Here is a 19,146-nt window from a genome sequence, read left to right as displayed (position 1 = left end):
GGAATTGTTTTACTCCAAATTTAATGCGTGCAGGCTAAGGGCAGTAATGAATGAACCAAAAATACTGGATCGATTTTAATCATGTTTTCATTGAGTGACATAGGCATATATATTTTATGCTCGTGCAAAGTCGGAGCGGGCCGCTATGTTTTTATATACAACGTTCATATTTTTTCTGTAGTGTATTTAATTTAGTATCAGCATTACACCCGTGCGAAGCCGGGGCGGGTCGCTAGTATAATATAATTTTTAAATAATTTTCTTTATTCTATTACGAGACAAACATGATTAATTTAAGAAGTGGTTTAAAAAGTGGTGTAATTCCGACCACCGGATAATCACTAGTATTACATATATATATTAATATATATAATTAATATATATATATATATATATATATATATATATATATATATATATATATATATATAAAATTAGACCAAATATTTAATTCCCGATGTGTTTAATGTTGTGTATACTTTCCAAAACTTGAATTAATTTATTCATTTTATTTTGCCATTTGATTAAATAATGTAGCTACAAATATGATGCAATAGTTTTATAAATAATATATATAAAATATTGGGTTTTAAAATTGTGCAATGCATATCGACTTCCAATCAATACAATGATAAAAATCCACCATATAGTTTGGAAGCTTTCCCCTAAAAAGATTGGAAATAAATATCTTACCAACTGAGCCTATAAAGCTCTCATCCACACACAAATTCCGATATAAACGAAAGACTTCAATTTTTTTGATGATCTGCTCAATTGCAGGGGAAATCCTTCTTCCTGGTTATTTTAGAAAAACCATCACGTCGCGTCCTAAATGTTTCACTCTCGACTCTGCTCTTATTCTTTTCTTTGAAAATATCTTTAAATTGACACACGAAGCAATATGTTTCTTGTCTTGACGGGAAATTACTTTCTGGGTTTCTTATATCGTTGCGTCATGTAATAGTTTGGATATAAATAATAAAATTAAAACAAAATGAAAATAGGTTTAATTAAATGTTTCATTCGTTACAATTTTTCATTTAAATGTTATATATCAAAATGTATTTTATTAAAATTCTAGTTAATTTACTAATTCTAAGTACATAAATTCTACTTAATACCTACTTAATTCAGCGATCTTTAATCTTTTTAGAACAAAAGTTGGACATTTTTATCACAGTAGAATGTTGGGTAAATATTTATTTTTCTGCATTTCTTGCAACACAAAATATTTTGATAACTGGGAATCAACTAACATATAACTGGAAAATTATCACATAAATCAATTATCTTATGGTAAAGCAGTGTAACAAAATCAAGGAAGAATTATATCAATTTGAAAGGCCATGAATATTTCAGAATGGTACAATGGGTTGCTCATGCCAAGATCATAATAAATATAGTATAAAGACAACAATGGTTCATGGAAAAAGGTAAACGTTGGAATCATAGTATGCTGGTGGAGAAAATCCTAACAAGTTCATCAACAACGGCTGCAATTAAGGAATGGCTTAAAGTACATAAAATAAGTTTCGAGGAAATCATGTTAAAAAATGAACTATTTCAAATTATTACTCGGTAAATATAAAGGAAATATTTAATTGCATTTTATGTAATTTACTTTTTTAGAATTAAGCCTGAGAAAAGATACACTATTACAATAGATATTCAGGTCGAGGAGGATATCCTAACCACAACTGTCTGGATTTATGGAAAAAAGTATTGTCGAAAATAACACCTTCGGTTTGTATGAGTTCGATCAGACATATTGAGGAAGAAAATGGCAAATGGTAGAATCTTGAGCAAGTTTTTAATAGATTAAAAATAAACAGTTTGGTTATTAACTTGACTAGTATTTCTGAAAGTGACTGGGATTGAATAAAACTTTATGAATGTTGGTTTATGATTCAATGCCGACGATTACCAAGACAGGGTGATGAGAGAGGAAACCACTAAAGCTTAGTATACAATTAATATAATTTAATTGTAAGGAATTATATTATAGAGTGTGAAAGCTTTATGAGCTTGTGTTTTATTGTTCAGAATATACATTTGGAACGTTTGGTTAACACGTATGAGTAGAGAAATAACACTAACTGTTTTGCAGAAATGGCAAATGCATTATGGAGAATGTAGTGATTAAAAGTAGTTTTATCAAGAAAGATGTATACAGATAGTAACAGGACAAACTAAAGAGAAATATGGTAATATCATAATGACTTTACAAACATACGCTGCATTGAAAGAAACACGAACTAAGCGTAAAACATAAATATGATCTCTAATGAAAGTAAAATACATTACTCAGATATACAATTGTTAATTAAGTGGATTAAGCCTTCGAGGCATACCACTACATACAAAAACGCATCTAGAACCGTACCGATACTAGAAAATTAATTGTAGTTTTAAGTTCTTCGATAATAAATGCATTTGATGTACTCTCTGAGGCTCTTTGAGGGATCATTCTTTCTTACACTATTAGAAAACATAAGATTTAAATAATGTAAAGAAATCCCACGAAGAGGTTTAAGGGCACTTCCAGACATTGCTTTTAAAATAATACAATTTTTAAGAGCATATAATAAAATTTAAGAATATATGTTATTTCAATTTATGTATATACATAGATATTTCAAAATGAAATATTATGCCACCCTAGACAAAACAAACTAAAAGTCAAAGTTAAATGTGGCAACATAGCGACATTTGATGTCAAAAAATTTCATGATGAGAATTTATACTGGATCCTCTGTACTGGTACGATTTTGAACATTCTTTGTAATGTTTATTTCGTTATCAGTTGTTATGGCATTCAGATCAGAGAAAAAACTTAAACAGCATTTTTAAATAAACTTGCTTATATCTATTTTTGAAGAAAATATATTTCTTTTGTTATAATTTACGCCTAATTTACCCACCAAAATAGAGTAAATATTAAAGGTATATACAATCAAGTGCTCTTAACATAGCACGTTGATTATCTGGTCCATTTTTTTTCTACACAACTTCTTAGTCTTCTAAAATAGCTGCAGGTCATCATGAAAACATATTATCTATTGTTGGTCCTTTTTTGATTGAGTTGTTAATAACTCATTGTTAGCCATTAAGTGCTTGCATATATTCAAATTATTTTTTGTTATATTTAGTTTCCTTTTTCACCATCTAGGGTTTATCGGGACTGGGCCTACGGCTTAGCATGGGCTCTGGACTACGGTCCTCGGCATTAAGGCTATCGACTCGCGACATTTGGAGATCATCCCAGAAGACTTTTGGTCTTATGTAGCCCTTTATTGTACTGTTCCCAGCTAGCCCGTTACTAGCGCGACTAGGGTAATTTTCCTTGTCGGATTTTGTACTCTTGGCTTTTGAACAATCATAATTGTAAAGAAGGATAAGCATAAAATTACGACCACGCCTCGGCAGAATTCAAACCCGCGATTATCGAATCGGACACAACGGTACTATCCATTTGCCTTGACCACTGCGCCAACCAAGACGGCAGATCTATTTTTCGCATTAAAAAGGCATTTATTGAACAAAATAGCTATAATAAGTACTAACCGAAATATTTTCAATAATTTTCTATTACTTTTCAAATCTTTTTGGAAACGATGTTGGTTTGGCAGTGATCCCATCGTTTATACATTTTCGCTCTTCTTTGGCACTTCAAAATCGAGTGCCTACTACGACATGCACTCTATTTGAATTGATCTGAAAAATAGTGTGCTCTCCGTGGAAAAAGTTCCCAGTCAGGCTGTAACAGCGTATTTTTGCAATAACTCTGCATCGTGTTATCGAGCGTTGTCATGCAAGTGAATGACTTTACATCTGTTGTTCGCGGGTCTTCTTTGCAGCCTTATACAGCTCAATTAATTCAATTGACGTTGATAGACATCTATGTGGGTTAAGTGGAAGTCATTGTTAGCCATTAAGTGCTTGCACATATTCATGTAGCATCATTCGATTTTAGTAGCTTGTAATACACATCTTGCTGATCCGGAGGCAGAGCAAATCTTTATGGATATTATTATTCCACTTCGGTGTCAATGTGCTATTCTAACTAACTCTCTCCTACTAACCCATCACTTTTTACACTTGAGATTGTAGCAAATCTAGTGTTCACCTCCAGTTGCAATACATTAGAGAAAAATCTTCGTTTTTGCTGGAAAACGGCGAAACACCGATGTTGAAATTGCATTTTCAGTAAATTCGTGTGGTAGTGATTTTCCCTTTTTTGAATATTTCCTATCCCAGCTAAACGTTTGCAAACAATTGATTCATATATTTATATATTATACATTCAATAATGAATGAAAAACTTTTTTTTCGTATTTCGAAATGTTTTATGTAGAGACCATCCGATTAAAACCATCCACTTTAACAATTAGATTAGATTGTTTAAACGTTGATTACATTTATACTTTGCATTTTCACCGAGATATCTCTTTGATAAAAATACATTTGCATAAAAAATTGGCAATTGGCGCGAGCTTTTACTGTTACTATATTAGATATATTTATAATATTTCCGATATATGCTAATTTTCACGAAACAGAAGCTACTGATAAAAGAAAAAAAATATAATACTATATATTATTATATACTATATTATTATATACTATATTATTATATACTATATTATTATATACTATATTATTATATACTATATAATAATATACACAGAAAGATAATTTAAAATTTCTTTGGGAATATGGACGTTGGAAACTAAAATGATATATCTTGTTATTTAATTTTCTTACTACTTCTTTGTATAATATCCAATTAAAGTCCTTTCTATTCGTTACTAAGTTATTAGAGTTTTATACTAAAAAAATCTATTTTGTTTAGATATTCCATCAGACTTGAACGCGTAAGGGATTTGGAAAATTACTAATGGGATATTTTGTTCATGCTCATGAAACACCAGCGACTATTATTTTTTCTCATTCTTCTTTTTGCCGTATTCGTACGCCTTCCAGTGTTATAAATATTTTTAGGCGAAGTAGAGTTGTTTAAGATGGATTTAGTTAGCATTTTGTCAATGTAGCTTGTTTTTGTATTAAATATATTAAGTATTTTAAGAAAAATTATTACTATATGCTATATTGGGTTATAATGTCATATAGATAATAATCGTAAAGATAAATACATAGAGTTGGTTAAGCGCAGTGAAATTTTTGTTAAGGAAATTTCTGAACAAAGCTAATACTTTTATCATATATTCAAATTTTCAATTAATAGTATCACCTTTTGAGATATCTGGGCGAAAAATTGAACCATATGATTTTCACCTAGATATCATCTCTAGATAGAGGTAGACTATTCGGAAATTTTTTTCATTCATCATTTTCCCAACCAAGCTGAATTCTTGTTGAGGCACTAAATTTATTGATCGATTATTTCTTATAGTGTCAAGTTTTTGATAGCCAAAATTAATTGTTTGGCCAGGTTCAAGCAGCCCATGATAAAAAATCTATTTCTAAATAACTAACTTTTTGTTTTTTCTTAACATAACACTAAACACCCATAATACCGCTTAACACCCAATCATCCAACATTCAAATAGTAGATAGACTCTTCGTGAAGTGACACGATGAGCGTCTCGATGAATGGAGGAAGTTTATTATTCCTTATGCAATTCTATGCAACTTTGTAGTCAAGACCCACTACAGGATTTAACAACTCCGCCAACAATACATGTTCTAATAAAACTTTGTTTCCTGATGACGAGCTACTAATGAGAGTGGTAAAACCTCTGGAGTCGAGGAAGTTACGGCGAAAATGATCAGGGATGTTGGGCAAACGTTATTTCAATGGCTTTGCCTGATACTTACATATATTTGGCGATTGGAGAGAGTACTGTCAGCATGCGATAAGAGAGAAGCGGTATTGTATTAATCATGAAAAAAGGCGATAGTTAGCAGTGTAAGAACTATAAAGGTATAAGTTTCCTATCAATTGTCGAGAAGGTATTTATGAAGATCATACAAATTAGACTACAAAAGGCATGCGAAGAGACAAGCAGAAATAAACAGGAGGGTTTTAGACCCAATCAAAGTTATCACGAATTGCCTGCTATTGTAAATATCAACGGGATCCTTTTGGAGAGCAAGTGCAGCAGTTAAAGTACTAGGGATCAGTACGACAGGAGAAAAGCTAAATTAGACGCATCGGCCAAGCTGCAGTAGCTTTTGGATCTCTAAGATCGTGCGTGTGAAAGAAAAGAGGTATTATAGTCAAGAGTAAAATCCTCCTCTTTCGAGTGCTTAACTTACCAATTCTTCTGTATGACTCGAAGATTTGAACTTTGTTGCTCTTCCAGATGATATTGAAAACGAGAGTTTTCATTCAAGATTAGATAATCATTGTTGAAACACAGTGCTGGGGAGAAGTTGCGGAAAAAATTTAGACGCAGATTGTAACGGTTTGGCCATGTCTGTTGAATGAAACGTGATACGGCGACTAGCTCCGAAAAAGACATGGGTCAAGATCATCGAATATCTAATAAATAGGAGGCCAGAAAAACTGTGGCCGATTGCCAATTGTAGCGGAATTTAGTGAATAATGTTCGAAATAGACATTCGCCTCGAGCGCCGGCTATTGATTGATGATGATGATGATGATGATGATGAAAGACTTAACATCACTTTTCTTGATTCAGACTTATCATATTTTAAGTTTCTACGAGCTTCGACTATGATTGTCTTCCATATAATACATTAATGTAATACGCAATCCACTTTAATTGTTTTTAGTCATTTACATTAGAGATATCTAAATTTTCGTTCTCATATTCATTCACAATTGAAAACTAGTTTTGAGCAAGTGCTTAATCGAATGTTGTACTGTATCATGTAGAACGCAGATATAATAAATTTTCATATTGATGTAGTTAAATTAGTGTTACATAATAATGCCAGTAAATTAGGTTACATTATATTTAGCAAATTAATTTACTATTTTAACTTACCTAACTATGTGCCTAATTTTTCTATGCAGCGGACAATCATCTGAAAACAAAATAGTCTGATTATCCTTTATCAACAAAATTATTATCACAAATATTATTAACAATTTCAAAACTTTACCAAATAATGAAATTTATAATAATTAATAATAATATAATTTTATGAATGTAAAGGGTAGAACCTTTAGTAGGTAGAAGTTTTCCTCAACTCTATTAATTCTAAATATTTTGGTGTAAAGATAGCAAATATGTTTTATGGATGAAGCAAAGTTGATTGAATATACCATCCCGTTCACAGTCCCGTCTATATGATATTCTGTAATCGATTTAGCTTTAGAGTAACTAGCCAAAAAATGTTGCAAATTTTTTATACTCACATATATGGATGGAGACATTAAAGAAATCCATACAGGGAGATATGACTGAAGTGAAGTAACGTGGTCGAATTTATTGCAGTTGCAGTTTGTAAATTCGTTTTATAATCAAACAGTATTTTTCCTTCTTATTTTATTCTAATTAAAAAGAGACACAATTCTGTCGGATAATAAGTTATAAACCGGCAAACGTTGTCTTGGTGCTTTACTCGTTTTGATAAATTTGAAATCTATTTGTGTGCTTTGTTACTGTTACTAATAAATATTAAGTTGCTGAGTTTTTTATTGCAAAATTGTTTGTAGCGTTATAGCTGCACTGAATTGATATTGTGTTCTAGATATGCTCATAATTTAATACAATTATTTTAGAGAACTGTTAACTTGGGAACTATTCTGAGAAAACACGGGAATGTGCTCCTTGAGAGAGAAATATTTCAAATTTTCACTCGGTAAATATAGATTAAATATTCGTGTTTACAATTTACTTTTTTAGAAATACTCCTGAAAGTGCCTTTTCTACCATGTTTAACTTTATTGAATTGGTATGGGATTGATAGGAATTTGTATAATGGACCTGGTGGTCGAGTGGAATATACAATGATGAACTGTTTGATCTTGGAAAGAAGCATTGTCTTGTGGACCTTCGATTTGAGTGAGGAGAAATATAAATTGATGGTGGATTCTCGAACAAGTGTTTGATATATTAGAAAAACTCATTAATTGAATATTGATTCTAACATGGAAAGTGACAGCGACGAATAAAACATTTTTGATATGAGCTTATGGCCCAACAATGACAATTACCGGGACAGAGTGACAAAAACGGAAACCACTAATAGGAGTATATAATTAATATAGGATTATTTAAGAAAATCATATTATGTCTAAGACTTATGTGCATAGATATGCGGGCAATTCTTTGGAATATACCTAAGCATTTAGTTAAAATCTATGAGGAGAGAATATGAGACAATGGATACTAGTTCTTTTACAGATGATATGTCAAATTCATTAGGGTTATGATAATGACCAAATCAGAAGTTATAGCGTAAATTGGTAAAAATGTTTGCAAGAAAAATGTACACAGATAGTAATAGAAAAAAAATAACGAGAAATACGCTCATATAAATATAACTTGACAAGAAAACGTAAGATTGAAACACCCCACCGAAGGAAAATAAAATACATTATTTGGATATAGAATTGCCAATGCCAGGGACTTCAAGGGATACCATCATATATAAAATACGCACCTAGAACCCTTCTTCATGGCATGGATTCTTGTAAAAAAGGGTTCATTGTAAATATTATGTTTGTATATAAAATGTATGTGTATGTAGTAAATATTGTATATATTACAGTAAAACAACCCTACACTACAAACTATTGTGTACACTACTATTGTGGCTGTATAATTCAGTATAGCTTAAGTCTTTCGGTTATATCAGCATTTGATGTACTATAGTATTAAAAATAAATTTTATTTTATAACATTATCTTTGCTTTATTGTTTTATTTGTATTAGAATTGAGTTATAAATCATAGTATTGTATAATGTTTACTAAATCAAAGCCAAAATAAAATAAAAGTCATTGAGACGTTGTAATGTTATATATTTTGATGACGTGGTTCACTGTTATTTTGGATGGACTCTATATAATTTGAATGTTGAAGTTGTAACTCAATTAGTCAGTTTTGATATTATGCTGTTCAAAATTAAAGGTCCTTATTCGCTTATTTTAATTTATTGTTTGTTTTTAATTTTTATTTAAAATAGATAAGGTATATATTAAAATATTTGGAGTATATAACGAAAACGAAAATATATAAGAAATATTCAAATTTTATTGATTTGTTAGTTTTAGAGCTGTTCATTCATGGAAAAAATAAAATAAAATACTCTATGTTACGCTAATATAATATTATTAGTAAATAGATTTCTTTAATTTGATATTGTTATTTTTTACAGTAAACATAAACCACTTTTCTCTTTTGATTGTTTTTTTTTTGGTATATCGAACATTCCAATTTCGATTACTAAAACATTCGAACTGTTATTGTTTGAGTTTTGTGATTGAATGTTTCTAAAGGTTGAAAACGTTCGCTCGCGGCACTGATCGTGATTACAGTTTCAGCAATATCCAGATTAATTTGTCCCTTAGATGCTATAACTATTTCGATAACTGCGCACAGATTAACGCTGGAAACAAGCCACCAGGTCGAGCTAGAGATATGCAAATGTAAATATTTTACAACCAGACGGCATAACAATAAGCAAGATCTAACACACTACAGACGAGATAGCAGGTTTACGCTCGAGTTATTGCCCGAACAAGTTATTTCAAGTCCCGGAGAGCGATAAACCAACTACACAGATTGCAGAGTAATACATGGAAGCGGTGGTTAGTTATTCGTTGTTATTTCTGTATATTACCAATTATATCTTAGATCACTTTAATACGCCACATTATAAAATTTAATATAAGTATTTCATATACAGTTTAAGGCGTAGGAAATTTATCGATTCAATTCAATTGAAAGAAACATGCTTTGTTAAAGAAGTGGTAAAGCTTGTGTGTAAAATTTTCTTCTTCTGTCCAAACAATTGCGAGAACAAACATATTTAGTAACATAAATTTTACATTTACTGTAAAAATATCTATATAAATAAAAATAAATCGCGGAAATGTATATACGCGTCTAACAGTGTAATAACTTATCGCGAATTTATAATTGTTCAAACAAGATCTAACACGGCTTAAACTCCTTAAAGTCGTTACGTTTGTGCACAAGAATTGAAAAAACGGCAAAGTTGACAACAGTAGATTGGAATGATACTTCACCAATGGCTTTACGTGATACTTACATATATTTGGCGACTGGAGAGAGTATTGTCAGCATGAAAGAAAGCGATATTGTATTAGTCCTAAAAAAAGACGATAGTCAGCAGTGTACGGACTATAGATGTATAAGTTTCCTATCAATTGTCCAGAGATTTATGAAGATCATACATATTAGACTACAAAAGGCACGCGAATTTTTCAAGCAAGATCTAATACGGCTTAAACCGATTAGATTGGAATGATACTTCACCAGATTAATATTAAGTGACACATTTTTTACTGAACAATGTTGTTTTGTCAAGTTTTCATAGCCTGGTGTGTTTGTTGAGGCAAATAGAAGAAGAAAACATTTCGAACAACACTTACGTACAGACAGTGTATGAAGCCAAATGTTGTCACTGATATCAAATACAGTCAAACAAACTAAGCAGTTTAACAATTCATAGGCGAACGTAATATGTAAAGAAATTTTAAACACATATTTTGTAATGTAACTGATCAATTATTATAGTTGCACATGCTTATAAGATTGTAATGCTATTATTAAAATGAATTTCGAAATTACAATTTGTACATTTTATTTATTCAAATATTACAAATCAATTTTATACAATACCATATGCGCTTGTTCGTTACACAGAGCTGCTAAAAGTTTAATAAAATCAATCAGCTATCATTAAATGTATATAATTTGAAGCTTTCTTTTATGTTGTAGTTATTATTAACTATGTAAACATGTAAAACTATGCATGCAACTATGTAAAAATAAATATTTTAGTAACCCTGTCAAATATATTTGCATCTGAATCTTTCAAATCAATCAAATTTTCGTCATACAATTTTTCCGTAGGTTTGCTACGGATGCAATTTTGCAAATTTTCTTAGCAACACTTGAATTCAATAATAATATTCTCACAGTTCCCAAGTGGCTATTGTTTTATATTAGGTGCTCTTTGACGTATTTCTATTTAATGTTCTTGAATATTTTAACACATATCATGATTTAGTGTGCCTGCACTCAATTATGTAAAAGCTGTAGTATTATTTTTAAAATTATTATTTCGGTTACGGTCACACAGTACAGTCATTATCGAAGAATCGATTGTGGACAAATTTGAGTAATTTGCCTTCATAAATACCAGTTCATATCTTCATTTATCCTTTCTTTTCGTTGGTTGCAAAAAACCAATTTCTATATGTGACATATAAGAAACATTATGTCTTAGCACATATGCTTACATATTTAATATTATATCTGCTTAACATCACAGTTAATTCCGTACAAACCTCAAATTTTGATTTTGTTCTGATAGCTAATAAAAGAAAATATTTAATGTATCTCATTTAATAATTGTTTTATGGAGAAGTTTTCTCTAAATACTTAAAAACCGTATTTATTCCGTACCCGTCTGAAATATCCGCAACAGAAGAAAATAACATAGTTGACTTTCTTAACATTCCGTTTCCAATGGATCTGCCGCATGACAAATTTAAGGTTAAGGAAGTAAAACAAACAACACTTAAAGAAATCAATGATAAAAAAGCTCCTGGTTTTGACCTAATTACTGAAAGAATCTTAAAAGAGCTCTTAGGAAAGTGCATCAACTTAATAACATTCATATTTAATGCCCTGCTAAGACTTAATTATTTTCCAAGCACTTGAAAAGTTGTTCAAATCATTATGATTCTTAATCCTCGGAAAAAATCAGAAGATGTCTCCTCTTATCGTCCTATATGCTTGTTACCTGTGTCTAAACTTTTCTAAGAACTATAAATTAAGAGACTCAAAATAATCGCAGAGGAGAGAAATATTGTTACAGACCATCAATTTGGCTTCCGTAATAAACACGGAACAAAAGAACAAATACATAGAATTGTCAACCAAATTAACAAAAGCTTAAACGATAAAAAACATTGCTCCGCTGTATTTCTCGATATTTCTCAGGCCTTGGACAAGGTGTGGTACTTTGGTATACGTGGTATACGCACTTTCAACTGCTGAAATCATACCTCACAGACAGATATTTTATTGTCAAACAGGGTGACCAATACACTAACCTACACTCAATATATTCGGGTGTTCCTCAGGGCTGTATTCTTGGCCCATTGTTATATCTAATGTATACAGTTGACCAACCGAGCTCATCACACTAGGATCCAATTTCAGCCATAAGGAACCTTCAACTTCATGTTAACAAAGTCAAATTAGGGATGAAGAGGTGCCGTATCAAAGCAAATGAGACAAAATCTACCCATATGATATTCATCCTTTGTAGAAGAACATTTTCCTCAGTAAAATTGAATAATCGTGAACTGCCGCAAGCAGAAAACGTAAAATATCTGGGAATGAATTCTGATCGACGTTTGACATGAAAAAAACATATTGTGACAAAACGCAAACAGCTTGGACTTAAACTAAACCAAATATATTGGCTGATAGGGCTCAAATCTAAATTATCATCATATAACAAGATTTTGCTGTTTAATAAGTCAATACTTAGGCCCATTGGGACCTATGGTATTGAACTGTAAGACACTACTAGCAAATCTAACATAGATGTCCTCCAGATGTTTTAAAATAAAGTGTTGCGAGTCATCGTCGATGCCCCATATTATATGTCCAACAAACTGAATCAACGCGATATCCCCTTAGAACCCATAACAAGTGTGATTCGAAGTGCTAGTGCGAAGTACTCTGAAAGACTATTAGTGCATCCCAATGCACTCGCCAAACAATGAAGTGCGCGATGACAGTGAAGTGTGTAGGATCAAACTACCATACGAACTGGTTAATAGACACATAGAGTGAGATTTAATAATCTCTAGAATAAGTTAGAATAGTCTTTAGAATAAGTTAGGATAGACTTTAAAATAAGTTAGAATAGTATCTAGAACTTATTGAAGTGATCTTCTACATGTTAGAGTGGTTATATTATATAACTGAAATCATATAATAATACTTATTGCCCACGGGCAGATTGTGGACGTTCTAAGAGATTAATAAAAAAATTAATGATTGTTAACTTTCGATTCTACATTTCTTGTTCTCAATTTTGTTTTACTACATATTACAATATTGTTATTTAGATTTTTATTATTTCATTTAATAATGTTTTAGTTTATTATTTCAGGTACGTATTTTTTAATTTTTCTGCTGAAATATAAATTTTTCCTATATCCATCCAATTAGTCCTATCCAATTTTGTTAAAATCCGCACTAGGGCCAAAATAGGATCTTAATCTCAAATCAGATTTCTAAATTTTTTTAAAGTCCCACTCAATTTTTTTGCACTATATCTACTGAAGTAGACCACAGTTTCGTTTTGCTGGAAATTTACTAGAGAAGACTGCAGCCCTAACTGGGTTTCTTAATCCTTAATTTTATTATCCATTTTTCTTGGTATCAGCACTGACGTAGATAGCAGTCTTAAATCAGGTTTCTTAATTAGAATTTTTTCGAGAGCACTATTTAATTTTGTTTATTTTATTTCATATTGGTGAATATTAATTTTAATAGTATTCATATGTTAGTAGAGCAATATAATTAGAAAATAGTATTGAAAAAAATTAGAATCCTGTCTATTTTAACATAGTCAGTTAAAGTCTCTAAATGTGGACAACGTCAGATATATCACCATAGTCCCATTATTATCAGACGTGTAAAGACCAGGTAAGCTATACCTAAGCCAATAAAAACATTTAATTTTCATCACCGTAGTAGATGGCTTTTTGCGACACCAAGTTTAATTAAAATATGGATTTTAAGAGCAACAGGTAAAAACAGTGGGATATACGAGACGATTCTATGAATAAATATTGTGCTGAATGGGAGATCTGAGCTTACACAGGGTTTTATTCAACCGAAGTGTGGGGTGTAGGGTTATCCAATTAGTACTCGTGGTTAAATATGTTTGATTTAATATTTTATGGTCATTGTTTGAAGTAGTCTGAATAGATTAACATGCAATGAAAATTTTAAGTATAAATACATTAGAAGTTATAATTTACGACAGTAATCACCATTACTTTGGATAACAATTCTGTTCTATAGTTACATTTTTGTAAACTATTTTTAAAGAATTTATTGTTATTACCACACAATTTTCATTCACTTTCATTTCATTCACTAACATTTTCTTACGCCTATTAAGTATTCCAAAATTGAAAACTTATTACATATACTTTATTTAAATTTGTTGTCAACAACTGTCATCAACATCAATGAAAGAATCTTACGTAATGTTGTTACTTTTTTTGTGATTTATGGCAGATTTCATATTCATCATATCTAGTTCATTTTACCAAGGATACTATAGTTGATAGCTTTATTATACATGGGTTCCTCTAATAGTAAATTAGAATAACATTTCTGTAATAATAAATAAAAATAGTTTTTCTCGAATTGTAAATTCTGGAACAAATTGAAAATTTGTTACCAATTATTATTTTTATTAGAAGATGTTTTTTTGTCATTAGTTATTTAAATTTTAGTAAAACTGTTTAATGTGTTCTTCGAATATTTATCAGAAAAAAGTAGTATAGCTTTAACGATCCTGAGGACTTGTTAAGGGCATAAGATAAATAGTTATTTGTGTTTTTTTCCTTGTTTATATTATTATTACAGCCAAATTATTTTATTTGTTTAATATGAATGTTCATAATATTCATATTAATCATAAAATAAGGTCAAAGTAAAACGCCAATATTGCAATAAATATGAAAGAAAAATAATATAGACTGCTGGAATTTCAACAATAATCGAAAAGCAACTTAGTTACTTGGAGAATTGCATTGAAGATTGTCAAAATATCAAATGCCTTGAGGGCAGAAAAATAAATTAAGTTGGTTTTAGACTTTACAATTATAACTAATTATAATTATTAATATAATTATTTATCTTTTATAGTTTTGATGAGCTATGGACTTCTGAGGTGTCGATTAAGGCAGTAAATAATAATTTGTATAGAAAAATACAGAATGAGAAGTTGAGTAATTAAAAAATATAGTTTAGGTATTGTTTAAAGACATAAGTTCTTAATTAAAATTTGAAATGAATTTAATAATTTAAAAAATAAGAATGTTAAAAAGCCGCGCATTTATTAATTTTGATTGAATTTGTATTGAGTTATCTACAACCTTGAATCGAATATAAAAGTAGCATTCTTAGTATTCACTGATTCTTATGTTAGAACCATTCATTTCAGTGGTGGCGCGTGGTTCAATACTTTGGGGGTGTACAACGTTAGGTAAAAAAAAATGTCTGTTATTTTATCAAAATCCTCCTTTCGATACAGATTATTACATTCGTGAGCTACCAGTGCATTGATTTTGATGTGCACACGGGCCAGCATATACCTTCGTCTTTCGTAGAGAACACGGAGTGCGGGCGGCGGAGGATTGCCCAATCAGATTTAATAGTTGGCTGAGCAGTGCAGGAGTTTACCGCGACGAGCGCAGAGCAAAGCAAACTGCTGGATTTTTCACGTGCATGCATACGAAATTCTATTAATTATTAATATATAAAAATATTATTGACGTTCCGAAATATTGAGAGACTAATGTGTATATTGTTTAGATTATGTGATTAAAACTATGATTGCTAAATGTTTAGACCGCAGCCCGTCAACAATTAAAAAATTAATTAATTGGTTGAAGGCAAAACACTTTACCTGTTGTTGATGTAAATATTGATATCCGGAAAGCGGGAGGAGCATATAGGTTGAGAACCGGAACGCTTTGCCATAGTGTTTGAATAAATGCTCCTAGTTAATTAAAAGAGAGAAAAAGAGAGAAAAGCGCCACGATGTTATTTTGTTATTCTAAAGAAAAAAAAATTGAAATCAGACCTCAATAAGGCGAGAAAATTGTTAAAATAGAAGGAAATATGTACTGTATTTATTGAAACTTTATATATTTTTAATTCTTAGCCAATTAATATTTTCTGAAAATGTAGTCAGAAAGTTACACTTGGATGATGTCAATGAACATCATAAAATCATTGTTGTCCTATTAAATGTGTGTATATAACACATGTGTTTGATTTTTGTATTAAATTGCATGTTAACCGGCTTGGTTGGCGCAGTGGTCAAGGCGACAGGACGGTCCTCTTACTTTTGCCGTAGTCGCGGGTTCAAAACTTGCTGAGGCATGGATGTATTTTATGTTTGAGATTGTAATTGTAAATATCTTTTTAGGCAACAGTGGAAAATCCCACAAGGAATAACCGTCTCAGTCACGCCACTAACTAGGTTGAGTAATGTGTTCTGGGATGGTCACTGTTCAGTCGGTAGGCTTAATGTCGAGAACCATGTTTCGTGAAACAGTAGATGCCGTCCAGATAAATCCTTGATGGTAAAAAGGAGACTTAACTTAATTACCAATTCTATGAGAAGTTTACTTTTAGAAAAAATAATTATATAATCTTTAAATAGGAGTTTGTAGGTAACCAACAATGTGTTTCATTTTTGTATACAGTCGTTTAAATTATTTTATATATGATTTAAATGTTGCCTATAATACAACAGATTATATATATATATATATATATATATATATATATATATATATATATATATATATATATATATATATAAATAGCGGTATTAAGTTATAGAGCACTAGCGACCAATGAAGCACTAGAAAACTAGAAACATAGGATCTAGACATCGGTAGGATAAAAAATAAACTTTGAAACCAATGGAGAACCGTTTAGTAAAACAGTCTATGTAATAAATGTAATTTACAAGGACTAGTGATGCACTGGAAAAAATCATATCAACAGATCTGGAAGATAAAGCAAATTGACGTTCTAATCCAAATATAACACAATAGATACAGATATCTATATCAGGAAATCACAGGGTTTAATTCTAAGGATTAAGGTTTAAAACAGGATACTAACATTTAAGTCAAACATTATGTGGCTAAGCCGTAGGTAAGATATTCAATAAAATGTTGGAAAATAAGAATCAAGGAAGTGACGAACAAGTTACGGTTGCGATGTCAACTGGGATGGTGACCAACTAGAAAAGATTTAGTAGATTCATACCATTTCATAAAGGCAACCCAGTGGCATGGGATAAATTCATTCGAAAGCAAATACACAGATGTGGGTTTGACAGACTTATTCAATTAAATCATTAAGAAAAATTAAATTCTCACGATGTAGAAATTGAATAGTTGCAAGTTTAAACAAATGTGTATGTAGAATGTAATGTAATTTGTTTATAATGTTAATTAAGTTAGTTGTTAGATACATCAAAATTGAGATGGGGTGTCAAATATATTATTAATGTATTTAACAAGATCAAATTACTGGTATTTGGAAAAGAAGAACAACAAGTAGAGGGCATTGTAGTTTGTCTAGAAGCTGTTAAAAATGGTATAAAAGACTAAGGATGTAAAAGATAAAAATGTTTTCTTGATCCAAAGCCATAAGTGATGTCATTAATTCCGTCCATCATAAGTGATTCGTATCATAACGTAACTATGAGACGTATTTTTAATTTAGATTTTGTATAGTAATAATGGGAATTTCGTCTTACATATTTCATACAATTCCTCGTAAATTTCAGCTGATGAATGAAGACAGATATAACTAATTCCAAAAATGAAATATCTTTATTGACGCAGCTTTTTATGGGAAACAATTACTTGTTTATGGATTAACTCCAAACTGGTTAAGGCATAATGCAAGTTATTGTTATTTTAAATTTTGTTTTATTAAATTCTGTGGGTTTTATATGATTGTTGTATTATTTATATGCAGAATTCCATTATAAAGACGACTCCGCTCCCCACTCTTGTCTATTCTGATAATATTATAATATTAATTAAACTATAAATCATCATTTTCAATTTATTTCTCTTATTAAATTCCTCTCATGGCACATTAAATATTCGAATTATATCAGAATTGATCTTCTATGCGGTGACCAGAATATGTTCGTAATTTTCATATAAATCCGTTGCGTGATCTGCCACACAATTGTGAATAATTAATTTGTAATAAATTACCATTAATGCAATTGCAATTTTCCAATAGATGGTTTACCTTGTAATTTGATTCAAACCGTAAATCATCGTTCCTATTTAAACAGGAATTCTGCTTTATACCCTTGAGAGTGTTCTTTAGCATTTTACTTTGCGAATTATAATTTTAATCTTAAGTTTTGCCGTTTTATAAGAAAATAAATGATTTTATGGTTTATATATATATATTTAATAATAGTAATAAAATATGTTTTATTATTCTATAAAATATCTTTGATTAATAACTTATTTAAGTTGGATCATGGTGACTCTATGTATAGTCATGTCGATATAATGATGCGCAACTTTTTCTAATATTTGCTTAAAATTTCATTTGAACGGCTTCTGGATGAAGATGTGCACAATTAATCAGCTGTTTAGAACAAAATATTTAACAGTTTCTATTAAATATATTGATATATTGATTAATCGGAAACTAAAACCACTAACCAAGCATCATAAATATGATGTTAATGAAAGTATGAGTCAGTGAAACCTAAGAATCCAGCTAATAATAAATCTGGAAATAAGATTCAGCCCTAGGGCTACTTACTCTATGATTTACTTGCTAACGGACTTTAATGTTAGAATATACTTTCCTTCTTGATTTATTTTGCTTTCCTGGTTTGAAAATGATAACTACTTCAGCCACCAAGCATAGTTATGGTACAGATTGTAGTCTAAACGAACCATTCATCTGGTTAAAGATCTATATTGGTGCTTTTCTTGTAAGTTTTTTTAATATTTTCCCGGTTATTTGGTTAAAACCAGGAGCATTCATTACGCTAATATTATGTTTTACATTACAAACAATACAGTTGCAATGATAAATAGCATGTTCATCCTTTTGTAGCTTTTTAGCTCTTCAACGCAAGTGTATGAATGTTAGGTTTATTTAGGTTTTTTATAGCTCTCCATAGCGAATAC

At 30.5% G+C, this 19,146-nt stretch overlaps 2 protein-coding genes across 4 annotated transcripts in view; both read right to left on the bottom strand.

Moving 5' to 3' along the window:
• Nucleotides 1-19,146, bottom strand: part of LOC143194144 (uncharacterized) — a 626,523-nt gene that overhangs the window by 81,719 nt on the left and 525,658 nt on the right. For 2 of the 3 annotated variants that reach the window (XM_076400724.1, XM_076400725.1), the window contains one exon: nucleotides 6,975-7,014. The exons of the other annotated variant lie outside the window; for it this stretch is intronic. The gene's annotated coding sequence lies outside the window, so the exon portion shown is untranslated. The remainder of the gene's footprint in view (nucleotides 1-6,974; nucleotides 7,015-19,146) is intronic. 3 annotated transcript variants of the gene reach the window in all.
• LOC143193658 (ATP-dependent DNA helicase PIF1-like) overlaps nucleotides 1-19,146 on the bottom strand; it is a 187,075-nt gene that overhangs the window by 162,347 nt on the left and 5,582 nt on the right. The gene's annotated exons all lie outside the window — the stretch shown is intronic.

Source organism: Rhynchophorus ferrugineus, unplaced genomic scaffold (genome assembly GCF_030347505.1).
Source record: "Rhynchophorus ferrugineus isolate W39M unplaced genomic scaffold, kcgeb_rfMv2 rfM3, whole genome shotgun sequence".
NCBI classification, from domain to species: domain Eukaryota; kingdom Metazoa; phylum Arthropoda; class Insecta; order Coleoptera; family Curculionidae; genus Rhynchophorus; species Rhynchophorus ferrugineus.
This window is presented reverse-complemented; position numbering and strand designations above follow the sequence as displayed.